Source organism: Passer domesticus, chromosome 5 (genome assembly GCF_036417665.1).
Source record: "Passer domesticus isolate bPasDom1 chromosome 5, bPasDom1.hap1, whole genome shotgun sequence".
NCBI classification, from domain to species: domain Eukaryota; kingdom Metazoa; phylum Chordata; class Aves; order Passeriformes; family Passeridae; genus Passer; species Passer domesticus.
Window position 1 is genome coordinate 4,016,127 of NC_087478.1, and position 13,577 is coordinate 4,029,703.

Consider the following 13,577-nt stretch of genomic DNA (forward strand, 5'->3'; position numbering starts at 1 on the left):
TGGTCTGTGTACCACAGTGTGCAGGGGGCAATGTTTGTACAAAATCCCCAAGCAGGTGGCTGAGAAGGAAATTGATCTACCTAATGGCTTAATATTTCTGGATGCTGCATCCACTTAGGAACTCTTCTGTTTCCAGGTCTTTCTGTTGGCAAAGGACCAGCATATATGAAAATCTATTCAAGACATCTGAGTGCCTTCATATTCCATCTGGAAACGGAATCCAGGGAGTTGCTTGTGAAAAGTCTATGAAAAAAAATTCCTGTTTCCCAGGTATGTGCCTGTGGATATTTACCTCCTCCGTGAGCCATGTAGAAGGAAGTAAAAAGAAAAGCATCCATGAAAGCAAGAGTAGAAAGGTGGTTTTATCTGAAATGGTCATTACCACAGACATGGCTGACCTGCAGCAGTCACTAAAGGAAGAATTTTCCTTGTAAATGGGTAGTTTTAATCTTAGGTAAGGAAACATGAAGATTTGCTACCCAGCATCTGTTTATATCTTGTATAAAATTAGCAGCTGGCCTCAATCTTAGCCAAAGTGGACATATGGCTGAATAAAAAAAACTACAATACTTAACACTAATCGACATACTTGTTGGCACTGGAGCTGGGTGAATAATTCAGTTTCTTTTCTGTTTGGTAGCCAAACCACACAAAAAAAAGTGGAGAAATTTACTACAGCAAAATGTCTCAGCAAAACTAAAAAAAAATCGCACAATTTTTTCTGCTCAAGTGTTTCATCAATACAAATGCATAAATTTACTTATTTTCTTTCTAAGGTTAGTTGATGTCATTACTTGATCTTTTTCTGTCAGTGTAGATGATTTGCTTAAGTACAAGATATTCTTCCAAAACATGAAGTCAGTTTAGTCTGGTGAAAGTAAAACCACGCATTTTTAAATAGTAAAATAAAATAATATGACATTCTCAAAGGGTCCAGGTTCTTTTTAATTGTCTTCATGGCTGAAAATAATTACTGATTTTGCCTCCATTTCCAGAGATTTTTTAAAATCTTTCAAAACTTTATTTTTCAATAAATCAGTAAATTCACTGGTCATTAGGAAAAACAAAAACAAAAACAAAAACAAACCAAACAGACTGGACAGTACCCATTTTTAATTGCATCATGGACCAATATACATTGCAACTGAAATAAATTTAGATTTGATCTTGTGTCAGCCAGCTAGTCTGGGGTCCATTAGATACATTGAGAATTTCCTCCTTTGGCTTTATTTGCCACATGATCAGCTTCAATGTGTAAATTAGTTTGATGATTTGTTCTTTCTTTCAGCACAGACCTCATAATTATATTTATTAAGGTTCCAGTGTAAAGTATCTGTTCTTTGTGCACTGTCCATTGTGAAGCTGAACTTGTGGTCAATAAGAGCTTCTTTATAATGAACAAAGGAGTTGCATGACATTTAAAAAGTCTCTTGGAGCATAGATTACTTCTGATAAATAAAGATTTCTGGGTTTGGGAGATGAGATCTGTTTGTTTTGGTGAGCCATAAAAAAGAGTGAAAAATTCCTTCAATCATTTCAACAATATCTGTGTTTATTTCCCCAGAAACGTTTGTCTAATGAAAATCTATCCTGCCCTACCAACAGCAGGAGAGGTGAATTGTACTTTGTGAACTCTGATTTGTATATTTTCCCCTCCTAGAGTCCTTCTCTTATTTTGCACCTCTGGTGAAAGTAAGGCTATTGATTGCACAGGTCTGGTTTACCACGGTGCATTAATGAATGCTTCTGTGTAAGCCTGTTAATATGGCATTAAATTCAATTCAATTCCTTTCTTGAACTTGTGTGCTGGCCTCCAGTTACTATTCCTAAAGGTCACAGGTGTCCCTCAGGTCTCCCTCAGGTTCTGCATCACATTTTCCAGGTCTGTACAGCTGCCTTAACAGCTCCTGGCACCCGAAATGGCACCAGATGTCTGTTCACAGGTGAGCGGATTTATCTCCGAGGACTGGATGCAGCTCCAGCCTCAGATGAGGTGTCTGGGATGTAGTGCTCACAACTGAACAGACTCATTTTTGTCTGCAGGGCCTATAAAGCTCCTCAGCCTGTCAAATGAGAGACCAGCTGGATAATTTTCATCTCCACAGAGCTCGGTTTTGTTGACCACACAGGCATTTAGTATTATTTGAGATGCTCGAGTGTCTTTAAGACATTCTCATGGTGCTCACAAAAATGACACATGACATGCAGGGACCTTTGCCTCCTGAAGGAGCAGCTCCAAGTGGGTCTCTGAATTGGCTGTATATGTCAGAATAAGGACAAACTTATTCAAACCCTTCTGACTGTACTGGAAAATAACTTCTCAGAATTGCTAAATTAGGTACCTACCAACACTTAACACGACAACCCCTTGAGATCTGCAGGGCTGGCAGATGTGACACAGGGCTCAGGACCCTCTTTAGCAGGAATTAGATGTCAAGATGACCTGAGTTACCTGCAGTGCCATTAGATGTAGGTAGGCAGCTGAATCAGCCCTGTGTCCATTCTAGCTGGTGCAACAGCAGTAAATCCTTCTTACTCCCACAGAAACCCCTGCAAAATCAAAACAAATCGTCAAAATCTGAAGCTGAATCCCATCCAAAACTGGATGCTCACCTAAACTGGGCACACACAGAAGCATAAAGCAGTTAAGAGTGCCAGCCAGAGAATAAAAATAGTCAAGTGTTAATATGCACATGCTTAAAATGCAGTGTGTGCTTAAGTGATTTGCTGATTCAGACCTTGAAGTGCTTGGCCAGTCTTTCCCTCTGCAAAGCCCAGATTAGAAAAGCATGTGATTTTTTCTTTTTCTTTCTTTTTTTTTTTCTTTTTCTCAAGGCAGGAAATAATTTCTCACCTTTTTAAGTGCCACTTTTCTGTGGGTACTGTAAAAATTGGTACATCTTGTGGAAGTGCCAATTAGAGACAATAATTTTACTTGACTTGTCTGCTTTAGCATTAAAATGCCTAAAACTCTTTGTCCTTGGCAGCTGGAATTTTTACTTCTGTGCTTTTCTGACTAAGAAAGACACTGTTTTTTTATGGAACTTGATATAATGATCAACAAGACAGTCAACCAAATTGTAAAACTCCACTCTCCAAAACTAATATTCCCAGTATCTTTATTTCATTTATTAATTTTAGGAATTCTTTCCAGTGTCATTCATATAATCATTTTGGTGATTATATAACAGAATACATAATTTAAAATAATTCATATGAGCTGTAACATAAATTTTAAGTAGAAAATGCTTCTAGATGAAGCTTTCTAAAATTATATTGGATTTTTCCATCCGAAGTAGTATTTTCAAGGAAGATAAAGCTAGTCTGTCCTAATGAAAACCTAATTTACATAAAATATATGTGTATAAATGAAATGGAGTGAAATGCAGAATTAAACTTTTGTGTAATTCTGACCAAGTTTTCTGGGATGAGAAAGTGGAAAAACTAGCTGAACCATTTTGTCATATTCCTTCATTTTAGCACATCCCCTACAATCTTAAAAATCATGCAGGTATTTTTTTCTAGAATGCATTTATGAGTTTTAATAATTTTCACATGTAAAATAAAAGATCTGTTTTAGCTGCATGCTAGGTACTTTCACCGGAAACTGCTTCCAACCAAATTTTACGGGGGGGGGGGGGGGGGGGGTGAGGGTTTTTATTTTAAGTATTACAGAATATTTTAGGGGCTTTTTTTTCAGAACTATTCAACACCACTTCTGTCTAAAAATGTGTATGCATAGGTGGGAGCTGATTAATGGTGCTAAAAACACTTTGTGTAGGATCTTATGCTAATTATCCTTTATACCCTAACCTGTGTCAGTTTTAACAATCTAAATTAGCATTTTCTCTTAGGACTAGAGGAATGTGAGAATTGTGAAATTGGCTCAGTAAGCTGAATTAACAGTGCGAAAATTGAGATGTTCTGTCTTTCCATATTAGCATCTGCTTCTTGTACTAAATGTGATGTTCTAATCTAAATGACGGAGACAAAAAAAAAAAAAAGACAAAAAGAAAGAGGAAGAAGAGATGGGGTGGGGAAAGAGAAATGAAAATCCTGCTACATTGTAAAAAAGTGTAATTGGTGACAATTGTTATTGGCAGTTCCAGGTAATCATGTCTGGAATAATGGATTTTTGACATGCAAGTCTTGAAAATTGGTTGCATTATTGTTGATGCAAATAGTTTAGTTTCTTTCCTATTACCGCTGCAATATAATGGAACACAATCTTACAGGCAGTGGGTGATACAGACAGAACATTGCTCAGATAAAATCCTGATTACAAATGGTTCCATTTGGTTTATTTTATATTCTAATAGGAGCATAAGTCTTTCTGGGCTCATTACATTATTAAAATAAAACCCCACAATTCTGAAGAGAAAAGGAAGCTTTTATTATTGTTTCCTCTTCTAAAATTGTGTGAGGATTATTCAGATTTTAGGTTTTAGTGAGCTGATAAACTGACTAATCAATGGCAGCGAGAAGGAATTAGCATTTTCAAAATATAAAGATCATTTCCAGTCCTGTGAACTGCCCAGTTACTCCTGATAATCATAACCAGTACTGTCTAAAGTGTTTGTGGGCTGCCAGGATGGTATCTGTGCAAGAAGCAGCTCCTGGGCAGCAGCAGCTCACTCCAGATGAGTGCAAGTCAAACTGCAACATCCTACAGGCTCTGCTGACCAGTCCTGGGAACACGAGGCTGGAATGAAAAATGCCCAAATCCAGTCAGCTATGGAAGGTGGAGCTCTGTTCACAGAGTTCAGGCACACAGAAAGAGGAGGGAGGGAGGGAGGGAGGGAGGGAAGGAAGGAAGGAAGGAAGGAAGGAAGGAAGGAAGGAAGGAAGGAAGGAAGGAAGGAAGGAAGGAAGGAAGGAAGGAAGGAAGGAAGGAAGGAAGGAAGGAAGGAAGGAAGGAAGGAAGGAAGGAAGGAAGGAAGGAAGGAAGGAAGGAAGGAAGGAAGGAAGGAAGGAAGGAAGGAAGGAAGGAAGGAAGGAAGGAAGGAAGGAAGGAAGGAAGGAAGGAAGGAAGGAAGGAAGGAAGGAAGGAAGGAAGGAAGGAAGGAAGGAAGGAAGGAAGGAAGGAAGGAAGGAAGGAAGGAAGGAAGGAAGGAAGGAAGGAAGGAAGGAAGGAAGGAAAAGAAAAGTGGCTGATGTCACATTAATCCAGGCTAAATGGAACCGAGGGTGGTGATGGCTCTCTGGAAAATCTGCTTCCACAGGGCTCCAAGCCCTCTATGCTCTGGCTATGCAGGAGGATATGGGAGCACCAGGTTTTAGCTCCACAGGTGCTTCCAGCTCACAGATTTTCATCATGCTGATGGCCTGAGCTCTTGGAGCGAGCTCGGAGGTTGGAGGGAGCTGGTTCGAGGCTCAGTTTTCATCCTTCCCTGTTTGGCAGGAAGAAAAGAGGGGGAAAGAGTTTCCCATTTCTATCTTCCTTAAGGATTTTTCTTAGACTTGTAAGAAAAGATAGAAATAATGAGCCTGGCCCCTAGTCATCACTTCATTAAATAAAAACCCTTCCTGACAGCCCAAATGTTATCTTTAAAATCTTATTACTTGTCAGAATACACTTTTTGTCCTATTCCTAGCCAAGAACATTTTAAACTATTTATTTTCTTTTTTTTTTTTATTCATCCCTGCAGCATTGCCATATACAGCCCTTCAGAAACATTGTATCACTTTTCAAGAATTCAGTTCAAATTAAATCTCCAGCTCTTAAAGGGACTCTTGGCAAAAGAGATTACAAGTACAAAAACACAGAGGGTAGCATGGATACCCAAATTAAGGTATTTACATTCATGCTTCTTTGTAAACTAGCACAATCCAAGGGATCAATAAAATAGTTTAGCAAGATCCAGCTGAGTAAAACTGTAAATTAGTTCCCATCCCACTGGCATTTTGGGTTTAAGCATGGACTCCTGTTAGGTACCTGTTTAGGAAGCAGCACTCCCAAGTGCAAGAATCACTCCAAGCTGAGTTTTGCTTATCAGAGCAGCGTTGGGCCTGGCTGAGCTGGAGTTCACCTCCCCCCAGCTGCCCTCACAGTGCTCTGGTGCCCAACAAGGTGCTGATAATGTCCCAGTGCTTGGGAACTGCTGGACAGAGCTCCAGCATTCCCCCTTCACCCGCAGGCTGGGGGTGGACAAGGTCCTGTGAGGGGACACAGCCAGGACACAAAGGGACCCAAAGGACATTCCATGTGACATCTGCTCTGACATAAATCTAAGAAAAGGAGGAGAAAGGGGTGGGGCATTTGTTATTTACAATGTTTGCCTTCGGGAGCACCCTCTCCACATGATGAAGCCCTGCTTCCTGGGATGTGGCCAGACATCACTTGCTGATGCTTATTTCCCCCCACTGCTTTTCCTGTGCATGCACAACCTTTCATTTTTGCTTTAGTAAATGTATCTGTATTTTAGTAAACATATCTCAACCTACAAGCTGTCTCCCATCTTATTTTCTCTGCCCTGTCCAGCTCAGAATGGGGAGTGCAGTGGTAGAAAGGCTTGGTGGGCACCTGGCATACAGTCTTTTCAATTTATGTGGACTTCAAACAGAGCCCAAAGTGTGAACCCCACTCTCTACAGGCTACCCCAGCATGTCAGAAAATACACAGTGTTCAGGGGACACCTGCACATTAGTGGGTTATTTACTAAGCTGCATAATGACCCAGGCAGGGCATCTGTAACTCTAACATTAGCAGATATTTCTGTCCCTACTGCTAAATTAAAGGTCTCTTTTATGGCTCATCTCAATGATCTTATAAGTCTTTCCCAACCTAAATGATCCTACATTCTATTTTGCTGCTTTATTTTTCTGCCCAGCTCATACCAGGCTTGTGCCAGATGAGCAAACAGGCTTATGCACCATTATTTGCTAGTTTCTTGTCTAATTCTATAAGCTGGGTGTTCACTAAACATTATATTTACATTTTCTTTCAGCATTGCTTGAACACCTGCAATAAGAATGTTGCTATAACCTGACAATCACATTCTGGTAGACATAAAATCAATCCTTAAGCACCTTTGAATTTTTCCTAGTATTTTCCACTTTATGCTAAAGAACAGTAAAAGTGACAAATTGCAGCTTAGATTCTCACCAGAAGCTATTTCTTCCCAAACACCCAGAAATGCTCAACAGAATCATGCACTCTATGATCAAATACAAATCTCTTCCTGTGCCAACAGGCAAGTCACCCTTTTGAAACCTCTTTTTTAGTCCTGGATATCACAATCCATACTGGCTGTTCATTGCACCTGTCCATCAGCTGGGACATTGACATGGATAGGGTAACATCAGCTTTGCTGGTTCATCTGCTTTCTCCCTATAAACTTCCCATAGTTCCTCCCCAGGCAATCTCTTGCCCCTGAAACCATCTGTGACTAAAATCTCTTAGGGCTGGGATATTTAATCAATTATGTCCAGAGCTGTGAGAAGAAGATGGTTCTGGCACTGTCATACAGTATGCACTCCAGTGCTGAACCTTTTTGGAAAACTTTATTTTTATTAAATATATCTGTTTTGTGTTCTACAGTCTCTTGAGGGTGAAAAGGTAAATTAATTTAATAATGGATTGAGTTTCTACCAACATCTGTTTGCAATCTGGTCAGGCTGTTACAAATATCCCTTCCCTGTATATCAAAATGAAGTCTTGTATTACTTACACTGAGTTCTAGAAATTATTCCAGTGCTCTTTTGCTTGGGAAAGATTTTTATTTTATTTTATAATTTTATTTTCTAAAATTGAATAATAACACTTTTGGACCTTATAAAGCAGTAATTTAACATTCCCCAGATGGTAACATATGCAACAGTATTATTTTGTAGCAAAAGCCTCAAGAAAATAGAAGAGAAAGATGCCAAGCCAAAAGTATGCTTTTTTCTTTCCCTTCTTTTAATCCAATTACTTTTTTTTTTTTTTTTTTTTTTTTTTTAAATTTCCTTCTTTGAATCATGGTAATTTTAAGGGAGAGCCACCATAGGTAAAAAAGAGTCAAAAGAGTAGAGTTAGTTCAAAGACAAAGGCCCAAAAGACAACCAGCTCAGTACTTTCAGGTGTTGGTTGGGCACCCCACTAAGTAAGTCACACCAACTTGTGGCTTTCTGAAATGCTGATGAAGAACTTGTGCTCCTAAACTTTGTCAGATCAAGGGCACAGACCTCAGCCCTCAGCCTTTCATGCTGAAAGAGGACTGTTATTGTAAAAAAACTTTTATGATGTAGGTGAATAATAATAATAATTTATTCTTTCTGTTTGGTTTTCCTATTTTGCAATTACATAGGGAAGGTCTAATTCTGAATGCTCTGGTACAAGTTAAGCATCCTGCTGTTTCCCTTATGGCCAATTATTCCCCAGGGCCTGACTGCACCTTTCAGGTACCTCTCACCTCACAGACTGGGAGAAAGTGAGGTCATGAGCATCTCAAGCTGCAAGATCCTGGCTGTAAGGAAAGAATGTTAATTGCCCAGTTGCTGAGAGGTGTTTGTTTGACAAGTGTTATCCTGATTTTTTTTTTCAAATGATGGTGGATAAAGAGTCAGAAATACAGGGATCTCCACAAAGCCACCTACAACCTGCAGCCCATCTGCTTAGAAACAGTGGGCACAGGGAACTAAATGTTTAAAGTTGTACTTAACATATAGCTGAAAAAAATATCTCCTAGTCCTAACATACTAGTTCCAAAACCTCCACCTTTTTTTAGGGCTGACCTCACATCCTTGAAGGATGGGGCTCCCTATGTCCCCCTTCCCATGGCAATGCACTGTGACGCTGATGAGCAGCACAGCAGCAGAACACTTTACTAAATAGACAGAAGTTTAGGATTTCCTATTCTTTAAGAGGTGGATTCTTTTTTTCCTGTAAAATAATAAAACAAGACCGTACTAGCTTGGGCTGGACACTGACATAGTTTAATGCTTCCTTGAATTTGTTTTTCTTCTGTAGTTTTTTCCGGCCCTTGCAGGTCACAACTCTGTAAGGTATGACCTGACCATTAGAAGCCATTTGGAAGAATGTGACCTGAGAGTGCAAACACTCTGAAATAGATGGAGATTAATTATATGGGATTATGAAGAGGTAGATGAGAAGCTAATGGAAAGTCAACAGAACTGGGTTTGACCTCTGTTCTGAAAAGAAAAACCAACCAAAAAAATCACACCAAAAAACCCCCAAAAACAAAACCCAAACAAAAAAGCCAACCCTGTTGCATGATCTTGGGAAAATCTATTTAACTCTTTTTTTTTTCTTTGTTGGCTTTGTCGCTTTGTCAGCTTTGTCCTTTGAAATACAATGCTCTCTGGGACAAGGACTGTTTTTTCCTTTGTCTGTACGGTGTCTAAAACAAGACACTTCAGCCTTGGTGGAAATCTTCAAGTGGAATTGCAAGGATAGTAATTATGGAGTCTTTGTATCCAGTGTCACAAGTGCTTAATGAGTTAATAGAGAAGTGTCAGTATTAATATTGAAGGAAGGACAACAGATACAGCCAAGAGGGGGAAAAAATCACCTTCAGTGTTTGAAAAATCCATAATAGAGGAAGTGTTTCTTGTGGAGTCTGTTTTATTTAGACAATAAGACATTTGTTCAAATTACAATAGACATTCAAACACTTCTTATTAGGAACTTTAAAAACCTGAAGGAAGCTTTCTTTCCTTTTTTTCCATTGAAGTCTACAAGAAAGAAAGGCTTTTGCTTTCTTCTTGCCCTGAGACTTTTCTACCAGCAAGTGAAACGTTTGCTAAATATAATGATTTATTTTTTATATCAAAGATTTTTGACCATACTCTTTTTTTATAAACATTTTACAGCTTTTTCTGTGTCCTTTCCTTTTTCTAAAGAGTGTCAGCTGCTCAATGTGGAAGGTGACAATGAGGCTCAGAGCAGCACAGTGTAGCAAAGGCATTGTACTGAATACCTGTGTGTGTCTGAGAATGATGAAAATGAGAGAAGCTAAGTTTGCACTGCTGGAAAGGAAAGCACACAATTGTGCAATTCTATGGATATAGAAATGTTCTCTGGGTTCACAGGCTAAGGCTGTTGATGGGGAATGAGTGTGTTTACATATCTTAATTTGTTTGAGACAGAATTTTTACCATTTTAGCTCCTCACTGTGAATGGAGAACAGGGTTTGCATGGTCACTGAAAGCAACAAAGGGTTTCAATGAGTTTGTAGCACAATTTCCTCAAGCTTTAAGAATAGGCCAGTCATATGAAAAGAGCACATCCAATGAGCTGTTTTTTGTGACAAAGCTGGAGTTAGGAAGATGTGGGCTAAGAGAGGGATCCTGCAAATGCTTGTACTTGTAAGTAATTCTTATTATCTTAACACATAAGCATGAGGTGTTTGAAAAGTCCAATTTACTTCAGCTGGACTTCTTATGTGTTTAAATTGGATGCACATTTGGCATTCTGCTGGGCTGGCATGCCCAACCTGTGCTTGCAGTGGAAATGAGGAATGCATTTGATTATCATGAAGAGAAGCAATTCCCAGGACAAAAGGATTAGACTGCAGGAAATTCCTACTCTTGTGGGGAAAAGCTAAATTGCAACATTTATCCTTAAAAGTTTCAAAACATACAGCATTTTCAGCTGCAGATTATGTGAGTTTATTATTATTTTAAAATACTGGGAAGGAGTTAGGCTGTTTCCTCTTCCCTGAGTGATCCCACTAATGGGAGATAATCCCATGAGATCAGTGGTAATAGTACAGGGCTGAAGTTGCAGACCTCAGCCTCCTCCAGTAGTATATAGAAATAGGAAGCTTATTTGCCTTTTCTCACTGCCCCATATCTATATGGCTTGGGCTTCAAAGCATCTCTGTCACATCTGTTCAAGAAGAAAAATACACTCAGTTCATGGTTTCAGGATAATATTTTAGTGTTATTTTCCAGAGAAAAAGAGCACATACTCCTGAAATGTCAATCCTACGTGATAGAGTTAAGGCTGCTATGTCAGGGCAAGTCATTCAAGCCACTATAATATAACAAAATGTTAGATTATATATGTTTGGTCCTGTCCCCTTATTCTGCTTCTTAGAACTGGAGGAGGACAAGGTCTGGTGGTGATTTGCTTTGTTTTTTTGGAAGATATTTTAGTAATCTGTCTGCATGGCATTTGGAAATGCAATTAGCTTCATGTGTTTGGACTGTTCTATGCCGACATCAGGTGCTAAGGAAGAAGTGCTAAGAAAATTCACAAAAGATTTTGGCTCTCTTGCATAGCAGCTGGCTGAACAGATAGAGGGTTGGGGTTTCTTTTTGGAAGTGGGCAGGCCTTTGAAGTTGGTTAAATAACTCTCCTGGTTTAGATTCAATTTTCAGTCAATTGCTGGTCAGATTAGCTGTAGGACTGCAAGTGTCTTACTGGTGATGAGCTAAAGCAATTAGATGCCTGAAGCTTGTCATCTCCTTGTTAACAGGCTCCTGGGTATGCCTGCAGCCCCCTTATTTGCTGAAGACTGTAATTCAAATGACATCTGTGAGTTATTTATAGGAAACCAGTGCTGGAGCTGTAACCCATATAAAATCAACCACTATTTTATTTCCCTGGCTGAGACAGAGTCTCTAAGTCTCTCGTGCTTTGCAATGCTCTTGACATCAAATGTAGGGTCAAGACTGACCTGTGTGTTTTGTCTTTTGTCCAGCTGTATTCAGAAATCTTTCTATAACTCTGAGTTTAAAACTCTGTTGGAAGCTCAGTCCTGGTAATGCTGGGTATAATAAATTGAAAAAGGTGAAGAAATAAAAGGGGTCAGGGGCAGGCTCAGGACCCTGTGCCTGCAGAGAGCCACCAGCCAGCCATGCAAAGCCAGAGTTTCTCAGAGGATATTCACACACACAGCTCGTAAGGAAAGCACTAGGGCACTGGGAAGGAAATGCAGTCACATCTCTGCTCAGTCAGCGGCAGAGATGGAAATGCTGGGTAACAGCAACATTAACTGTGAGAAAGGAGCTGTGTCTGCCCTGTCACTCATAAGCAGACACATTTTCTCTGCTTGTTGAATTCATCCACTGGTGTCATTACTCTGTGGCTGGTGCTGCTCCTCCTGTCTCCACAGCAGCACCAGATCAAATCTTCCTTTCCTCCTGCAACACACAGGAATAAATCACACCAGCTCAGCTATTCTAGTCCACTGTGACAGCTCCTGGGTTAACCCTACAGAAAAAAAACATGGCTAGTTTTGTTACTTTTAATCATCAGATTCCCTTTTCATAACTTCTTCTTCATTCCCATTCCAACTCCTTCCCCCTTAAAAATTACCTGGAAAGAAATAATCTTCTAGTCAGACACAGATGTTTAAGTTTGAGCTGAACAAATTTAATTAGTGCACAGAACTAAAAACTAGAATTGTGTCAGCCCCTTGGTCTTAATATGTATTAAAAGTGTTATTTAGGAACAGGTGTAATTTACTTCATAGCATAAAATTGATCAGATCACTGCATATCAAAATGATGCACGAATGATGAGATTATGGTAATTAATTAATCACCTAAATGTATGTTTAAAGTGACGCTTGACAGAGAAGAGACAAGAAGTTCAAAATTAATCATTAATCCACATAAAATTGCATAGATATTTTTTGCATATCTTCTGCATCATTTTTGCAGATCGTTCGCAGTTCTTTACAAATACTAATAAAACAAATATGATTTGACTATGGAAAGTAACCTTAAAAGCTTTTTAGGATCAATTTTTATTACCACTAAGTTATCTCTAGGATAAATGTGTGTATGTTATGCACAGGGAGATGCCAGATTGACACATCCATTCAGGAGTGCCAAACTTTGCTCACCCTGACTGCTGTATTGCCTCCTGTGAGAGGTTCTGTCACTGGATCTTAATTAAGCCTACTGTAGATAAAGCTCAAACCAGACTGAACACAACACATCCTTCATTGCTGATGTCAGGAACCAGAAGGGGAACCAGTTGTTACTCATAGGGAGAATCTACTTTTTGATTTGATATTGCAAAGCATCTAGGCTGTTGTGATCACCTCTGAAAACCTGTTAACCATTGTTACCTCTTTATCATTTCTCATTTTTGGGAAAGTGAGAGTTATATATGTGTTTTTTGTGTTCATATTTTGATATGTCTATGCATTTGCTAAGGGTCCCACCTCCTACTCTAACAGAGGTTTACCCAATACAGTGGAGGAAGTCTAGAAATTAACTTCACCTCAGTCACGTAGTTCCAACCCTCTGCCATGGACAGAGACACCTTCCCCTATTTCATGTTGCTCAGAGCCCCATCCAGCCTGGCCTTGAACACTTCTATGAATGGAAAATCCACAGCTTCTCTGGGCAACCAGTTCCAGTGCTTTGTCATCTTCAGAATTGTTTTCCCCCACAATTACATGGTAATATCAGGAATAATTTATTCTTTCATAAGTCCTTATTTCTTGAATCTGAATATAGCCTCTGTTTCTATAATTCTTTTCTGTGCTTGAAGGATGAAAAGCACGAAAACACGAAAAATTAATTGCTGAGCATGCACATTAGAATAAACTAAAATAACCAAGATATGTGCAGGAAAAAGAAAAGAAAAACCTCAAACAAACAAACAAACAAATTTA

General features: G+C 39.2%; 1 long non-coding RNA gene across 4 annotated transcripts in view; it reads right to left on the reverse strand.

Annotated features, from left to right (window-relative positions):
• The window catches only part of LOC135301547 (uncharacterized), a 68,411-nt gene that overhangs the window by 19,403 nt on the left and 35,431 nt on the right, over positions 1–13,577 (reverse strand). For all 4 annotated transcript variants that reach the window (XR_010363294.1, XR_010363292.1, XR_010363291.1 and 1 more), the window contains one exon: positions 2,453–2,550. This is a non-coding gene — a long non-coding RNA (uncharacterized LOC135301547). The remainder of the gene's footprint in view (positions 1–2,452; positions 2,551–13,577) is intronic.